Here is an 18,504-nt window from a genome sequence, read left to right as displayed (position 1 = left end):
CGGATAATCTCTTTCCAGTGCACAGATGAGAAAAATGAATTTTTATGATTTCTCCAAGATCACATAGGTAGTGCTATTCCAACTTTTAAGGGATCACAATCTCCTAGAATGTTAGAAGTAGAAGAGACTTGGGAACTAAGGAAAGGTCCTTAGATAATGGAACATAGAATGTCAGATAAGGAAATAACCCTAGAACCTGAACCATATAGCATTTTCTGAATGTTCCTGAAGAGGAATAGAGATATTTAAAAAAATCTCTCCAGGATAAGTTCAAGTAAACACCAAAATCAAGGGATCTATGTTCTTGGAGAGGTGATATGGTATGGTGAAAAGAACACTAGACATGGAGATCTGAGTTCAAATACTATCTTAAGAGCTTACATATGTGTGACTATGAAAAACTCACCTAACTCTTCCCATCTATTATCATTTACAATGTGAAGCTAATAATACTTGGTCATTACCTATATCATGGGACTTACTAAGAAAATCTACAGAAATAATGTATGCTAAACCCTCTGTCAAAGTTAAAGGGGATATAAAAAATGTTCGCTAATTTTTTTCCCCTCATGATCACTGGATGGAGTGAGAAATGATTGATATTGTGTAGTTACTAGAGGCAAACTGTTTCTTCCATCAAATTCCTCTCTGCTATTGGGCCTCAAAGGTCTTAGTTGAGGACTGAATCTGGGTGGGTGGGGTAAGAGGATTCTGTCCATGGTCCTGATCACCTTCATTCTCCAAAACACTGCTCAAGCATTATTCATCTTTGATGGGCCTTGGTGTCATCATGTCTTATGAGATTGGCCAAACAAATGAGGGAGGTCTACCCTGGAGAACACATCAGAGGGTGTGTGTGTGTGTGTGTGTGTGTGTGTGTGTGTGTGTCTTTAATTATATGATGAGTTGTCACATAGAAGAAAGACTAAATTTATTCTATTAAGTTCCAGAGGACAGGACTAAAAGCAAGGGGTAGAAATTGTAAAGAAATAAAATTAGGCAGGATGTAAGGGGAAATGTCTGAACAACTAGAGATTTCAAAAAAGAGAAAACAGGAAGTTTTGGGAGGAAGTGAGTCTCCTTCCCCTGCGCCCCCCTTCCCCACTCCCAATTTGCCATCTTTAAGAAGAGAATGAATGAGCACTTGATAGGTATTTTGTAAAGAGATACTTTTGCAGAAACAGGATGAATGAAATGCATTCTGAAGTCCCTTCCAACTCCAAGATTCTATGTTACACATCTACAGGAACAGAGGACTGCTGGTCTTCCATTGGAGAGATTTCCCATTTGGGTGACTTCCCTTCCTGTTTTTCTGTTCTCTAAACTGGAATGGGGGGATAGGTAGGAATTGGAGAGTTATTTCTTTTCTCTCCCTTCCTTTCTCTATACCTCTGGTTAACCTAATACCTAATACTTTCCAGTGGGCCCAGGCTGCCAGAGCCTTTACCTCCTGTATCCATGGCAACTGGCATCCCTGCTAGGGTGTGGGAAGGTCAGAGGGGCTGTCAATCCTGTTTCCATTGTTCTCATTGAGGAAGGGAGGGAAGGAGAGAAACAGGGAGGGTAAGACTAAAGGAAGGGAGGGAGAGGGAGAGACAAAGACAGAGAGAGAGAGAGAGAGAGAGAGAGAGAGAGAGAGAGAGAGAGAGAGAGAGAGAGAAAGAAAGAAATTGGGACTTGGAATGTCAACCTGACCTGACTTCTTCCTCCAGTGCTTAACTGTGTTATGGCATTAACCCTATGTTTTCAAAGGTCACAGTGGAAACACTTGTAGAGGACTCTACCAGTTTGGGAAGGATTCAAATAGAAACCTAGTGACAAACATATAGTTTGTCATTAAAGGACTGGCTCAGATGGTTCCTCACCAGAAGGATCATTAGAACATCAAAATTAGAAGGGGTCTTAGACTATCAGAGTTGAGAGGTACCTTAGCAAACAGAATACAGGAATGAGAGCTTAGAACACAATGTCAAAGATGGTTGAAAAGTCTAGTAAGAGTCCAGTGCTCTCATGCTATCAAGGAAGCCCAGAGGAAGGATGGTGACTTGCTGAAAGTGACCCAGCTAGCTGGCTGCAAAGATCAGCCTAGAATCCAGATTTCCTGCTTCTCAGTCTGATGCTTGTTCTACTCTCTGCTCCATCCCACACCCCTCATGCTGGGATGACGTCCACTTAGGCAGTCTGCTGAGGTATGTGAGAACATGCTGAGCTATGAAGTAAGTACAGCAAGACTGCTGTTCTACTTCTCTGCCCCATAGTTGACCCCAGCACAGAACTGGCCCTTCTTTAATTGCATAGCTGTGAGCAAGGGATCCCTAAGGAAACTGGGAACAACACCTCGCATTTGTTTATCATTTTCTGTTGCTCAGAGTGGGTTCACATTTATTATCTCATTTGAGCCTCACAGCACTTCATGATGTAGTGAAGATAGAAATGGGATGCCAGATGAGTTTATTTTCTTATGTGTATCTTGCCTCTTTTATATCTTTTCTTCACTTTTTAGAGTCTCCTTCCCACCCAGGGACTTGTGGTCTATGTTTGCTTTGGGAAAGGATATAAGTTGGACTAGTTTATGGAATCACAAAATGTCAGAAGTAGAAGGGACTTAATAGTAATAGAAATAATAGTACTAATAGAAATAATATTAAGAATTTCTTAATTAAGAAATAAACTTAATAATTAGGAAATCAAGAGTTAGAGCTGGGAAGGACTTTAGAGCACAAAACATTAGTGCTTAGACCATAGAGTATGGAGATTGGGAGGGGGATATGAGTTGAGGGTGACATCTAGATTACAAGTCTGAGGATGGTGGTGCCCTCTATAGTAATAAGGAAATTGGAAGAGGGAGAGCATGGGTGGGGGAGGGGGAAGAAAATAGTTTAGCTTTAGACTTGTTGAATTTGAAATATTCAGTTCAAGGGTGCAGTTAGGTGGTATAGTGGATAGAGCACTGGCCCTGGAGTCAGGAGGATCTGAGTTCATATCTGGCCTAAGACACTCAATAATTACTTAGCTGTGTGACATTGGGCAAGTCACTTAACCCCATTGCCTTTCAAAAACAAAAACAAAATTGACAACAAAAAAGATATCCAGTTTAAGATATATAAGAGGCAGTTGGAAATGTGAGACTATAGGTTAGGGTAGAGTTTGATGCCACAGAAGTAGATCTGAGAAGCATTAGCATAGAGTGGATAATTTATTGTATGGGTGCTGGAATCACCACACAAGACAGAATAGAGGGGAAAAGAGACAATAACTGAGCCTCAGATGACATGGTAAACAGGAGAGCTTAGACAGGTTAAGAGGAGAACCAGAAGAGAGTAGGATCATGAAGACCTGGAAAAGAGAAAATATCAAGGAAGATAGGGTGATCAATAGTGTCAAAGGTTGCTGAGGATTAAGAAAACTTCATTCTATTTGTTGACAAAAGCGATCATTGTAAGTTGGGAAACTCTGGCTTTCTTGTATTCCTTTCAGAAAACACTCCATCTGCTGATTCTAAGGAACAGTCAATGGTTGTCCTCCATGCCTGGAATTCTCTCCTTTATCTCCACCTCCTGGCTTTCTTCAAGTCTCAACTAAATTCCCACCTTTTTCAAGAAGTTTTTCTTAATCTTCTTTAATACCAGAGCCTTTCCACTATTGATTATTTTCAACTTTCCTCTCTCTCTATTTATATATATATATATATATATATATATATGCATAATATATATGTGGAGACAGAGAGAGACAGAGACAGAGACAGAGAGACAGAGAGAATGTTTTCCTTAGATCAAGAAGCAGGGACTACTTTTCTTGTTGCCCTTTCTTTGTATCCTCAGCACTTAGCCTAGGATTTAGTAGGCACTTAATAAATGCCAATTGATTGACTAATTGGAAAGGACTGTATGGCATTGAATAACAAAATTCACAGAATGTTAGAGGACCATAGCATAAGATATCAAATCTAGAAGGTAACTCATGCTCACCCAGGTAAGTGAGTTCTTATTTATGCAGACTTTATCTATCAATATTTATCATATTAGAAATTAAAATATCTTAATACTATTGTGAAAATAGTTCTGATCTTTCAGAATCCATAAGAGAGTCTCAGGGACCCCCAGGGTCCCCAGACCACACTTTGATAACATGCCAGTCTAGTCCAAATCTTTGTTTTACAGGTTGTCCACTGACATGAATATACAGCTTTATGGACCGTGAAGCGGTTTATTTAAGAGTGAGCTCCACCTTAACCTCAATAAATCAATCAATAGAGTACTAAGTATTGAGGAATTTTTCTACAATCTCATCACAACATCTGGACAATCCCTTAATCAGGATCATAGGATTTTTGGCTTTTGGATGAAAGGTCACAAGGTTAGACTGATGCTGAATTGATCTCAGCTCTTGATTCACTGGCCAAGAGGTGTCACTTGATTTTTTTTTGACCAGTCACAAGATGTTTGCTTTTGGGAACCCAAGTTGCCAGTACTGGAATGAGAGTGATAATAGGCAGGGGACTATCATACATGCATTATCTCATCTGATCCTTGGAGAAATCCTGTGAGGTAGGCACTCTCATTACCCTATGTTACCAACAAGGAATTTGAGGCTAAGAGAAAGTTCATCAATCAGCTAAAAGATTACACAGGTAGTCAGATTTGAACTAAGGTTCTCTTGGGTCTCTTCCCAGTTCTGAGATTTTGTGAGATTAAATTAGGGTCAAGAAAAGAAAGATCCGAAAAACTCATTCCCACTAAGGACTTTGGGACTTCAAGTGTTAACACTTACTAGGGATCCTGGCTCAAAAAAAAAAAAAAAGAGATTTAGGCCCTTTATTTGCCTTTCTCTGGCTCAGAGACTCAAAGATTTAGAGGTGGTAGAGATAGAAGCAGTCATCTAGTCCAGTCCACCCTTTGAAAAAAAGCAGGTTGGGAAACCAAGGTCTGAAAAGGTTAGATTGCCCTAAAGTCACATGGGTAGTAAATGGAAGAGCTGGGCTTCAGACCCCCAGGTCCTCAGCTCTGAATCCATCATTTTTTCTGCTACTCTCTGAGAATATGCTACAACTTGTCATTGTCCCTCCTCAAAATTATGGGGGGATTATCCGTCTTGCTCTTTAGCACCCTCCATTCACAGCCACTTAGCCCTGGCAGGGCTTGGCAGGCTGGAGCCCTTTGTCTTTAGAGGGGGAAAAAATCCATCTCATTTTTTATGCCACAAGCTGCATTAGTCATCCCTTAGCTTCTGCAGACAACCCAGCCCCAGGTATTGTTTTCTGACAGGCAATCACGCTTGGTAACTGTGAGCTGCCATCTTCCCTTATCAGAGGTAACAGCTCTCTCTGTGATCCCCAATTAATGGGAAAGAGGAAAAAAAGACAACACCCTTCTCAGGGGATTTGAAAACTACCTTAGGAAATAAGGGGTACATTTTTTTAAAAGCAACACTTTGGGTACCATCTTCTCCCTATTATAGGACCACTTTCCCCTAATTATCATCCCAATGGCTTTTGAAAATTATCATATATTCCTTCCAGATTCAAATAGCCTGGTTTTCTGCTAGCATTTTCTCTTCTGATAAGACAAAGGTTTTTTCAGTATCTGATTTCTCAAGCCAGGATTTAGGCAGACTGGAGTTCTTTGGGAGTGGAAATTCTCTTGAATCAAAATGTTAGTGACAGAAGGGACCTTAGAATTCAGAGCATGGGTTGTTAGAGTTAGAAAGAACACTGAATTTTGGAAGACAGAAGGAACATTGGTTGTCAGATCTCAAAGCACTCTTTCTTTTCCAGTGGAAGGAATCTGGAGGATGATCAGATCCAGTCCTTACATTTTACAGATGAGTATACTAAGATTTTGAGAAGTGATTTATCTATTAGTGATTTACCAATTAGATCTTAATTTAACCTTCAATCCAACATATTAGACTTCCCCAGTCTACTTGGATTAGATCCATAGAGCCCGTTCTTGTCATTACCTGTTGGGAAGGACTCCCCAGTGCTATTTATTGGCTTTTCAGTTGTGGGTCTCCAATATCCCAAGGACATCTTATTCATTGGTGGGGCTGCGGTTCTAGGTGTCCATCCTTGAAAAAGTAATCTCAGGGGCCATTGTCTTTCAGGGGTTTCCAGCAAATGGGTCTACTAATGGCTCTTGCTGACAATCTCATTCATCACAGAATTCGGGGCCATCATGTTCCAGCTGCCTAGTGAATCTCTATCTTAGCTTCATGTGATTGAATGAGATCTCAGGGCAAGTATGTGAGATGTTCTTACTCTCCCTTATGAAGACTGATTTTTCTTTGGCCATGATTATCCATAAAGTATTAAGATTTCAGCAAAAGTGGGTGCAACAAATCCCTGAGACCATAACAAGCATGAACCTTTTGGATAATTCTTCTTTTGGCCATCAAGAATTCACTCAGAATTTCAGAGTTAGAACAGTCATCAGAGGATTAGGGCTTAAATCCCAAGCATTTTCTCAGAGTGGCTGTTTGACCTTAGCAAGTCACTTAACTTTTTTGTGGTAACAAAATTCTACTTTGTAAAAGGAACAGTTTGGATAAGGGGAAGTTTAGAGTTTATGTTTCACAATTCTGATTAATATTGAGCTATCATAGGGTAAGCAAGGGAAGGGTAAAGATCTCCAAGAGTAAGATTTAGAGGATAAGGTGAATTAGGAAGAGAGAGGAACACTTGCTTCTTTCTTTTTTTTCAGATCATACTGCATGAAGTCTTCTATTTCAAACATGTTTGTCCTCAGATGTTCTTAAGATAAGATTTGCACTTATATTTTTTATCTCAGAGGTTTGTTCATTGACTCATGGGAGCACACAGGACTAAGTCCTTCATTTTACAGTTGAGGAGATTGAAGCTTATTGAGGGTAAGGGCCTGCATTATCAATTATCTAGAGCTGGGTCTTCTTGTGATTCATCCAAGATCAGATAATCAGTCAATGGCAGAGAAGGATCTAGAGACCAAATGTATGTGATGTCAGCCACCGGAACCCACTCTGGGCAGATAGTGGCCTAGGCATGAGAACATGTGTTTATAGATGTGTGTTTTGTATATATGTATGTGAGCACATGTGTATTTGGAGAGTCAGCAGATATGATTATAGATGTATGTTTTATGTATGTGAGTACATGTGTATTTGGAGAGTCAGTATGTGTTTATAGATGTGTGTTTTATGTGTGAGCACATGTGTATCTGGAGAGTCAGCATAAATGGTTATAGATGTATGTTTTATATATTGAGCACATATGTATTTGGAGAGTCAGTACATTTGTTTATAGATGTGTGTTTTACGTGTGTGAGCACATGTATATTTGGAGAGTCAGTATATATGTTTATAGATGTGTGTGAGCACGTGTATTTGGAGAGTCCATATATGGTTATAGATAGGTATGTGGTTTATATGTATAAGCACATATGTGTTTGGCGAGTCAGTATATGTGTTTATAAGATGCATGTTTTATGTATGTGTGAGTACATGTATATTTGGAGAGAATCTACATATAGATGTGTGTGCATGAGTTCATGTATATTTGGGAGAGTCAGTGTGTGTCTATAGGTGTGCGTTTTCTCTATGTGTGTGAGTACATGTGGATTTGGAGAGACAGAAGTTGGAAAGGCATCGAGAGCTAGTCTTGAAGCAGGAAGGTCTGGTTGCAAGTCTGGCCTCTGTCACCAGCTGGCTGGGCCACTCTCAGTTTGGCCTCTTTTACTGCTCAGCTGTGTTCTAAGACATCAGTTGGAGAAAAAACATCCACCTGCCCGAGTGGAGGGAGCTGCTTCACCCTAGAGCTCCCTATGCCAGAGAAATCCCTAGTCACCTCTCTGGGGAGTGGGGTGGGGAGGGAGAGACATGTTGTAAGGAGCTTGGGGTAGTCTATAGGGATGGGCACCAGCAAGCAGACTGGAGAGTGTGAAGTGATGTGCAGTAAGCCGGGGAAAAGAGGCTGGAATTGGATTATTAAGGACTTGAAATGCCAACCAGAGGCATTTGCATTTTATCCTCAAGCCAGCAGGGAGGCTCTGACCTGATTCCTATCCTGAAGAGCTCTCCATGACAACAGGCTGTTTCCCTTCATTCTACCCTCCCTAATTGTAAGACTAGCTCCCCAAGTAAAGAGGGAAGGGCAGAATGGGACCATTTTGGATTCACTCTGGAAACAAAACACTTTTCTCCCTCTCTTAACTTAAAAAAAATGTTGATTTCACTGATTGTATAACCACATCCTGAAAATTCCCTTTTAGTGGCTCAGGGCAAGGGGTGGGGGGAGAGAAGGAGAACAGTATACCCTGATGATCAAAGTTAAAATACTTTTAATTTTCCTATAAAGCAAGGCTATACTTCATCATACAGAGATTCCCCATGCTTACAGGCTTCTCCTAGAGACCAGTGAAGAAGAGGAATGTCCTGAGGCATTAGTTTTCCCTTCTCCCCCCCCCCACTTGATATAATTGCTTCATCCATATTTAAAACTCATGATTGGGAAGTTCTCCTTGGCAGGGCCCTGATGAGACACTAACAGCCCGTACATCTCATTTTGCACCCATCTTCCCTGCTTTCTATTGTCCAGATTATTTGGAGCAAATTAAAGTGAAGAACTCCAGCCAAGGACCTACCCTTCTTGGTCTGGCTTGCTTTCCCAATGGTGCTCTCCTCTACTCCATTCTCTGGTTCCTCTGGGGCCCCTATCCCTAACTAGCATAAGCCTGCAGTCAGGAGACCAAGTGTCTAGGTCAGTTCTCAGACAAATGGGGCTCTGGAAGAGAGGATCTAGTCTGGGGAGACATGTGGTCCGAGGAAGATGGGGTACAGGAAGGGGGAAAAATAAATGCAGATACACAGACAACCCATAAAATAGAACAGCTTTGTTTCAAGTTCCATTAAGACCTGTGTTTAATGGATTTTTAACTCCTAACTAGTCTGCCTGTATCCAATCTCTTCCCCATGCAATCTGTCCTGTACATAACTCAGTTTAATTATCCTAAAGTATAGCCTGGTGAGATCCCTGCCCTGATCATGAGTCTTCAATAGCTCTCCATTGTCTACCTATGTTTTTAAGACTGACATTGAAGACCCTCCACAATCTGGCCCCTTCAGTCCCTTCTGGCCTCATTCCTCAATGGTCCCCTTTATTTAAAAGCTGCCACTGTCAAGAAGGTTACTTTATATTTCTCTCCACATTTTTGTCTTTTTCTTAGCTTTTTCTCAGTCTGGCCCCCAAATCCTTGTACAAAATATTCTTCCTGTCTTCTCTGCTTAATGTCCTATTCTCAGGAGAAAATCTATATGGTCCCACTCAGACATCAAGCACTAGACATTCAATCTGGTTTCATTGTTTGCTCATTGCCCTCAAAATACATCTTTGTATTCATCTCTTCCCACAGTACCATAGGAAGTGCTCAAAATCTACCTGGGTTTCATTTTATTGATGTTGGTGCAGATCAGCACCTCTACTAGAACACAGGGTCTTAGAAAATAAAGGACCCTGAGTTCAATGACTTGCCTAGGGAGAACATGAACCCAAGTCTTTCTGACTCTTGGGTTGGCTCACTGCCCACTTTATTGCCTCTTGCCCAGTGTACAATATAAAGTCTTATCAGAATTGGAAGTGACCTCAGAAAATGGAATGTAGATCACAGAATGTTAGGCTAGAAAGAACCTCATATAGAAAAAAAAGTCAGAATGGCAAGGATTCTTAGAATATAGATTGTTAGAAATAGGAGGAATATGGGAGTGTAGAACATAGAATAGCAAAGCCAAAAGGGACCTTAGAGAACATGGTGGTAGAGATAGAAAGAAGCACAATATGATCAATCATTCACTCAACTAGAATTTATTAAGTTATTATTTATTAAGAACCTACTATGAACCAGGTAGGCACTGTCGTAAGTGCTGGAATTATAGCAAAAGGTAAAAGCAGAACCTGATCTCAGAGAGTTCTGAATTATAGGGACTTGATAATAATAACAGTTAGCATTTATATAGAACCTTAAAATTGTAAAGCACTTTACAAATATGATCTCATTTGATCCTTATAAAAACCCCAAGATAGGTTCTATTATTATCCCCACTTTTCAAATGAGGAAACTGAGGCAGACAGAGTTTAAGTGACTTGTCTAGGATCACAAAGCTAGTAGGTGTCTGAGGATGGATTTGAATTAAGGTCTTTCTGCCAGATCCAGGGTTCTATTTGCTGTACCACTCAGCTGCCTCTGAGAACACAGAATATTGGGACTTGAAGGAATTTGAGTAATAGCTCAGTGCCCTCCTAGTCTTCATCTTCCTTCCCCTAACTTCTGCTTTACAAGTGACAAAGGAAAGGTCAGGGAAAATGAAATGATTCAATCTAGGTCATATAACTTAGCAGAGTTGGGTTTAGAACTCAGGTCAGTTTGACAACCAGGTTGTGAAACCTATAAGAATTTAACAGATTAATAATTGCTTTATTTGTTTCTTTCCTCCCCACTCCCCATCCTAACCTTCAATGAAAGGACAGGAAAGCTTACCTTAGCAAAAAGTCCTTTGTGTACCTGGTATGGTTGACAGGGGGAAGAGAGGGGGAAAACAGAGAAGAAACCATTCATAACCAGAATGCTCCATCTTTAAGAATTAATAGTTTTAGAGACATAACTGTGTCTCTCAGATGGAAGAGAGGTAGAGCCTGTAATAGTGAGAACATTGTTCTCTACAATGCTTTTCCAAGGGAAGCAGGGATATTAAGGCCACTTTCACACACAATTGATAAAAGGCTACAAACTGTCTAAGCCCCAGCCAGGGGCTGCAAAGCTCACCAGGCTTATGAAGAATAAGGAGGCAATTCTGGGCCAATCTCCTTCTACAGCTCGGCCTCAGCGTCGGGGACTATCAGTCATTATTACATCTCCTGGAATCCTAATGGGCTCCAGCAGCTTAATAATGATTGCAACACCCTGCCTAATGAGGTTGGTACAGCCACTCTGATGTGAATATTCATACATTGGGGGTCCAGGATGGGCTTATTCTCTTGATTAGCAGGTTGTGGGCCTGCCCTAAGTTCCTAAGACCTTTTCCTGAAGCCAAAGGGGGAAAAATAGGAGGGGAGAGAAGGAGGGGGGGGGAATCAAATTATATCCCCATTTCAAGCAGAGTAAATGAATTTGACTTTATATGATCAAGGTGGGGGGGATTTCTTAATTAGTCATGGAAGCAATCACACAGGGACACAATCTGAACACGCCTCTAGCCCCCATCCCTTCCATCCCCATCACTTTTGAGATAAGTGTTAGGGATGGGAAATGAAATGTAATTAAAATCCGTCAATCTGATGCACTTTTCATTGATGGGGTTTGATATTTCAGCTCTTATTTGTCTTCTTTCTTTCCCCTCTCTCCCCCTCTTAGCTCCCTAGCTCCTATTGGTGTTCCTTTTCCAACCAATGCTCTGCCAGTAGGGAGGAAAAGCAAGTACAAGAAGCAACCAGGGATGGATGGAGGGAATTTAACCTGACTGATGCGTTCTACCCTGGAGCTAGAAGCATAGGCTTTAGAATTAAATACCCCTAGGGGCAGCTAGGTGGCACAGTGGATAAAGCATCGGCCTTGGAGTCAGGAGTACCTGGGTTCAAATCCAGTCTCAGAGACTTAATAATTACCTAGCTGTGTGACCTTGGGCAAGCCACTTAACCCCATTTGCCTTGCAAAAAAAAAAACCTAAAAAAAAAAGAATTAAATATCCCTAAGAGGGTCAATCTATCCAAAAACTGCTTACCATGTGCCTACTATGTGCAAGTTACTGGGCTAAGTTCTGGCATACATGAACATGTGAAGGAACTCTGATTTTCTAGGAAGGGAAGGATCCTGATTTGGGGACACCTTCTGAGATGCAGATATCAACTCATTTAGAGAGGATTCTTAATCTGGGATATTTGCACTAATTTAATTTTTTGTATAGTTGTATTTCATATAATTTGTTTTCTTTGTAACCATATATTATATATATATATATATATATACACATAATTATATTTAAGACTCCTTCTAAAAAGACTTCCCTAGATTTCACCAATCTGCCAAAAGAGTTCATTTCATAAAATAATTAAGAATCCTTTATCTAAAGGCAGTTAGATGGTATAATGGATAGGAAAATGTTTTTGTTTAGTGGTGTCTGACTCTTTGTGAGCTCATTTGAGGTTTTCTTGGCAAAGGTATTGGATTGGTTTGTACCGTCTCCTCTTACAGATGTGGCAGAGTTAAATAACTAGTCTAGGGTCACATAGCTAGGAAGTATCTGAGGTCAGATTTAAACTCAGAATCTCCTGACTCTAGAACCAGTGCTCTAACCACTATGTCTCCTGGCTTCCCAAGGACTTAGGAAAACCTGAGTTTAAATCCTTCCTCAAACACATACAAGATATGTGACCTTGGGCAAGGGACTTAACCTGTTACCCTCAGTTTCCTCAAAATAATAATAGGGTTGTTGTGAGGATCAGATGAGATAATATAAAATTTTAGGCAATACCATTGTCATCATCATCATCATCATCATCATCATCATCATCATCATCTAGGACCTGTGACTTACCAGGGTAGGGAATCTCCCAGAATGGAAACATCCTCCATAGATGCTAACTTCAACTTATCTACAAATAGATAGATATATCCTAGGGAATTGCTCAAGGCTCATTTTTAGTGTCAATAAATTGGAATTCAGGGTTTTCTGATTTCATGTCCAACATTCTATTCAGAGTACCAGTTTACTTCTATAATGCTGAAGTTAGGGAATTGGAAAGACAGACATGATAACCTGCCCTCAAATTTTAGGAACCAATATTTTATTGGGGAGGAAGTAGAGAATGGTGGTCATCCTGGTGTCACAGTCATCTTTGAGATAGGACAATTTATTATTATTATTATTATTATTATTATTATTAATCATCATCATCATTATTAACAACCATTCTGGGTCAGATTAAATTAGTCTTATCCTATGGTTGAAGATTTGTAGCCTAGTACAAGTAGAGTTCTAGTTCCATCCATTGGGTGTATTTGCTTGGATGAGGAACAAAAGGGGAGCAGCGACCAATTGTGGAACTTTGACTGAATGTCACTAAGTCAAAATCCCAATTATCTGGGAAAGATCTATATACAAAAGGCCAAGGTTTCCCACTGTTTCCAGGTCAACATCAGTCTTCCTGCTCCTACAATATCAGACTACTGGGCTCAGATGGTTCTGTAAGAGATAGTGAAAATGGTGTCTTTGCATAATATCCCCTCATTTTTATCCAAGTTATGTGCATGCCAGTACATGGTCATCTTCTAAAGGACATTATTATTAATTATTAATTATCATTATTGTTAGATAGGCATGCTACAACATGGGGAGTAATGGGGGCAAAGAAGAGATGGAAACAAAATATCTTAAGAAAATTTAAGGAGAAAACACTGCTGGGAGGTGAGGAGCCAAAGATTCAGTAATGCAAAGCTTTTACTTTACAGATCAGGAAACTGAGGTTGGACCAGTTTTGGTTAGGAGGCGAAAGTCTGTTCTTTATCTCTTTGATGTTCCCTACCTCTTTCATTCCTTTTTAGCTCCCACGGTTCTCTCTAGCTCTCCTTCTGTCACTTATCTATCACTCAAGAAAGCATTTTTTCCACATTGTGCTCTTTGAGGTACTGTTCACTTTTCCATAGGTTCTATGAGTTAACTGTGTGCCTGGGAACATCGCATTTGATTTTTCACAGTCTCAGTTTCTTCTTCTGTAAAAGGTGGATAATATTGATGCTACCTCTCTTATGGCAGCAATTGTCATGAGAATAAAATGATATAATGGATGTAAAGTGCTTTGGAACCATAAAATGCCATAAAAATGTGAGCTATTACTAGATTCTGGTGTAAGGGGAGGCAGTCACCTGGGGCATATGATAAAAATAGGGGGAACATCTCAAGAGACACTTTTTAATGTGACCTAAATGTACATGATTTAATGATCCTGAATTTCTCATGAAAACCAAAGACCATCTTTTGTTTAACATGGATTTTCTTCTGGCTGAAAAACATGTAACACTAATGAAGAATTGAATATCTCCAATGAATTAAAATGTTGGCAGTCTTAAAAGGGCCATGGAAAGCATGAGTAGGTTGCTGAATGCAATGAATAAAGAGACTATAAGAGAGAGAGCATAAAAGATGTTATCAAAGAAATGTAGGATTAGAAAGGAGGTGGGTAGTCATGGATGGAGAGGGGACAGCTAACAGGGCAGTGTGGGAAGGGGAGGATTGAATTAAGAAATGAGAGGTAGGTGGTTTTATCAGACTGAGGGGTTTCTATTTTATATTAAATGGAATAGGAGGACACTGAAGATTCCTGAGCCCACTTTGTAAGCTTCCCATGGAGGATTTATAGGAGAACATGGATAAAAATAATGCAGGACACAGGAAGGCTTGGATAGGTTGCTAGTTGCCCCATTAGAGGGAGACAGTACTTACATGAGTTAAAAGCTTTCTTCTTCACCCCAAATTCCTACCCTGTCCCCCTCTTCCCCCATTGCACTGATTGCCAGCAGTCTGGATATTACACTATATCTAAGGCTAGACATATATGCTTCCCTTCATTCCTCAAATCATTCTATTGTATCCTTTGTTTCCCATTTCAGTTTTTGAACCTTAATCAAATCAACTCTCTCTGCCTGAAAAGGATGTGTCAATCTTCTTTCTTATGACTCTATTCACCATTTCTGTAATTTTAAAAACCAAAATGCCCCCATTGCCCCCATTCCCCTTTAAGTTTTATATTAGAATATAAGCTTCCTGGAAGGGCAGGGGTTGTCTCCATCTTTATATCTTCATAATCTCCACTTTGTTCGGTCTATTCTGATGTTTGTCCTTCCTTTTTGAAGATCATGACATCAAGGGAGGTGATGCTATGACAAGCATATGAATTGGGGGGTGCTGTGCTAAATCACCAGCCTTATTTTCTTTTCCAGAGCCATCTGGGTCCAGTGGACAGATATGGATCAGGCCAACTGAAGATGGCCTTGGATTTGAGCAATCAGGGTTAAGTGATTTGTTCGAAGTCACACATCTAGTATATGTCAAATGTCTGCGACTGGTTTCAAACTCCCACCCTCTTAACTCCAAAGCCAGGGTTCACAGTGCCACCCAGCTGCCCTTGGTCTATTCTAAATGTTTAAAAATGCCTTTCCATTCATTTGTTAATATAAAAAGGTAGGTTTTTAATGCCAGAAAATTCCACTCTTTATGACCTCTAGGTATTGATTTGGTGATGAGTTAAAAAGGAGGGACTTTAATGCTCTGGAGCTGGAGTCAGAAACCTAAGTTTTAATCTTTGTTCTGTTTCTGGTAGCCAACCATGGATCTAAATTTTCCCATTTGAAGAACTAAGGGTCCAGATTAGATACTAAGATCTTTCTAGCTCCAAAATTCCATGCTCCGTGTTCTAGAGTCTCTCTCAGCTCCTTCTAGCTCTAATAATGTTCATTCTAAGGTCACTTCCAGTTTTAATAGTCTGTGTTCTAAGGTTTCCTTCAGTTCAGGTACTCTGCATTCCAAGATCTATTTATTCTATGGCAATGTTTAGATGGAGAAGTCAGGACAGACCAAGAACTGTCAAGGGTCACAAATTCTGAGACAATTGTAATGAGGTAGCAGTTTCTAAATTTGATAAATGGAGTTCAGGCTTCAAGGAGATGATTTTCCACCTTTGCCTTGGGTTCCTCCCTTGTCTAGTCCCAAATGTTACCCACAAAGGTATTGGTATCTGATGTCCCTCACCTGAGAGGATTATTCTGATGGAAAAGTAGGCTAGCTCATTGCCCAGGGACTGGGCCACCATAACCATTAGTTATGGCTCCCAGTCATTCAGACGAATGATGGAGCCTTGTCCAACAGATAGGAGATCTTTAATTGGGAAGTGTTAAGCAGAGTGAGTGTCTTCTAATGTTCCCACCTGAGAGTTGTCCTAGGAATTAATGAAAATTTGCCAGAGGTTAATTAACAGCTTCCCTCTTTCATACCTTTCTGTGTATCCACTTCTCCAATTCTTGGTCCTCTGTCCCTACTTTGTCATATACCTGAACTGCTACACTGTGAGGAAAGGGGAAAAGGAAGGGGAGGGGAAAGAGGAGAGGAAGGGGAGATGAATGATGGTTAAGGGGAGAGAATGGAGGAGAGGGGAAAGGAAAGGGGGAAGAGGAAGGAAAAGCTGGGGGTGTAGAGAAACTGGAAGGGAATGGAGGAGAGGAGGAAGAAAAGGGAAGATGAAAGATGGATTAGGGGAAATGGAAGGAAATGGAGGGAGAGGGGAAAGGAAAAGGAAGAGGAAGGGAAAGGTGAGGGAGGGTGAAGTAGGAGGAAGAGGAAAAGAAGATGAAAGATGGACAAGGGCAGGAAATGGAAGGGAATGGGGAAGAAATAGGGGAAAGTGGCAAGGACGGATGGGGAAGAGAAAGGGAAGATCAAAGAAGGGCAGGGGAGGAAATGGAAGGGAATAGAGGAGAGGGGAAAGGAAGAGGGAAGAGGAAGAGAAAAATGGGTAGGAAAAGGTGGAGGCATCCCTGTTTACTCCTGATTGTTGATATTTTAGAACTCCCTGCACGTAGGTGCTCCGATGTGAGAGGCGTTTGGTATCTCAGCGAGCAGATGCTATGTCACCAGCAGACTTTGCAGGCTGCAGACCTGGGTTGGCCTCCTGGAGACCACTAGGGGCCCGAGAGCAGATGGCTTATCTCAGAGTCTAATTATCAATGCTGACTGAAGCCTCCAGCCGGGCCTGCTCCTCTGCTCACAACAGAATTGTTTTCCTTCTTTCTTTCTTTTATTTTTTCCTTCCAGGTGCACTGTGGGTGGGAGAAAAGGGGAGGAGGGCAGTATAGACAGAAGAGAGGGGGCCAGATTGGTCAGCTCCTTCATTTCCACCAGGGGCTAAAGGTGTGAATGGGGGCTATAGTCCACAACATTTACAAAGTGGTGGTGGTGGGGGGCACTTTTCCTCCTGAGGTAGAAGTGAGATTTCCTCCCTATGGCTTCTTGGGTCCTCTACAACCCTGGGCTCCATTGTCCCTGGGTTAACTATCCTCATTCCCCCCTCCACCCCACCCCCATTGGTGCCATTGCTATGATGCTCCTCTCGTATTGTTGGACCCACTCTCATCACTATCACTGCCTGGAGGAGGAATAGACTCTCAGGTGAAAGGTTCTAGGCCTCCCTGCCATATATCCTCCTTCGAATGATTTGGCCTAGTCTCCAATATTCCTCTTTTTGTCTTCAGTGGGGGAAGAGTGCTCTAAGAGGAGTGGCATGGAGCGTCTTGTTGTTGGGTTTTTTAGGAGGTCGATGAGAACTGACTGAGGATTATTCAGTTAGATTCACTGCAACATCTATTTATTAAATGTCTTCTATGGGAAGGATACCAGGCTAGGGCAACATAAGGATCTGTTGGAGGAGGGGAGTGGAACATTTAGCCAAGAGAAGGGGGACAGGTCAGCTGTCTTGGAACATGGTAAGGTCTGCCATGTGGAACATCTAGGGTCAGGCTTGTTTTATTTGGTCACAGAGGGAAGAACTTGGACTGAGGCATGAAGTGGTTGGGCAGGGCAGGATGAGTATAATATGAGGTGGTTCCCATACAGGTTCTGCTCTGGGTAAGAGGATATAGGCTGGTTCTAGCATTTGGTTCTGTTGGGTCTGATGTGGGGAAGAGAATGTATGGAGCCTTGTCCGGACAAGAGCCTAGCAGTATCTATCGCAAGTACTGAGAGGGACTTACAGATTGTCTAATCCAACCCCATCACCTATAGATATGGAAACTGAGGCCCAGAGAGGTTCAATGCTTTATATAAAGGTAATTAGAGGAGGATTCAAAATTCAAACTCAGGTCCTTTGGCTACAAATCCACAGCTCTTTCTGCAAGCCAATTAGCCTCTTTTTTTTTTTAGGTTTTTTGCAAGGCAAACGGGGTAAAGTGGCTTGCCCAAGGCCACACAGCTATTATTAAGTGTCTGAGGCCGCATTTGAACTCAGATACTCCTGACTCCAGGGCTGGTGCTCTATCCACTGCACCACCTGGCCGCCCCCAATTAGCTTCTGTTTGCCCCAGTTTCCTCATCCTTTAAAATGGGGGTAATAATTACACCCACTTCCCAGAGTTGTTATAAATACCATCTGTGTGTGTGTGTGTGTGTGTGTGTGTGTGTGTGTGTGTGTGTAAAACCAACACAAAGATAAATACAAAATATATACCAAAAACACAGTAATCTTGTGGGGGGAAAGCACTACTGACTTGAGAAAGCAGAAGACTTGTAGAAGCTGGTCCTTTAATTAAGCCCTGGAAGGAGTCCGGGCTTTCATGAGGCAGAGGTGAGGAGGGAGAGCCCTGGAGGCCCCGAATGAAGGGGATTGGAGTCTTGTGTACGGGGAGGACAAAAAAATGAGGACTGAATAAAACTGAGAAGGGTTTGAATCTATTCTGTCCTATCTCTGTGTCCATTTCTTCACTTGAAAAATAAAAA

The sequence above is a fragment of the Macrotis lagotis genome, chromosome 3, assembly GCF_037893015.1.
Source record: "Macrotis lagotis isolate mMagLag1 chromosome 3, bilby.v1.9.chrom.fasta, whole genome shotgun sequence".
Taxonomy (NCBI): domain Eukaryota; kingdom Metazoa; phylum Chordata; class Mammalia; order Peramelemorphia; family Peramelidae; genus Macrotis; species Macrotis lagotis.
Note: the sequence above shows the minus strand (reverse complement) of the source record.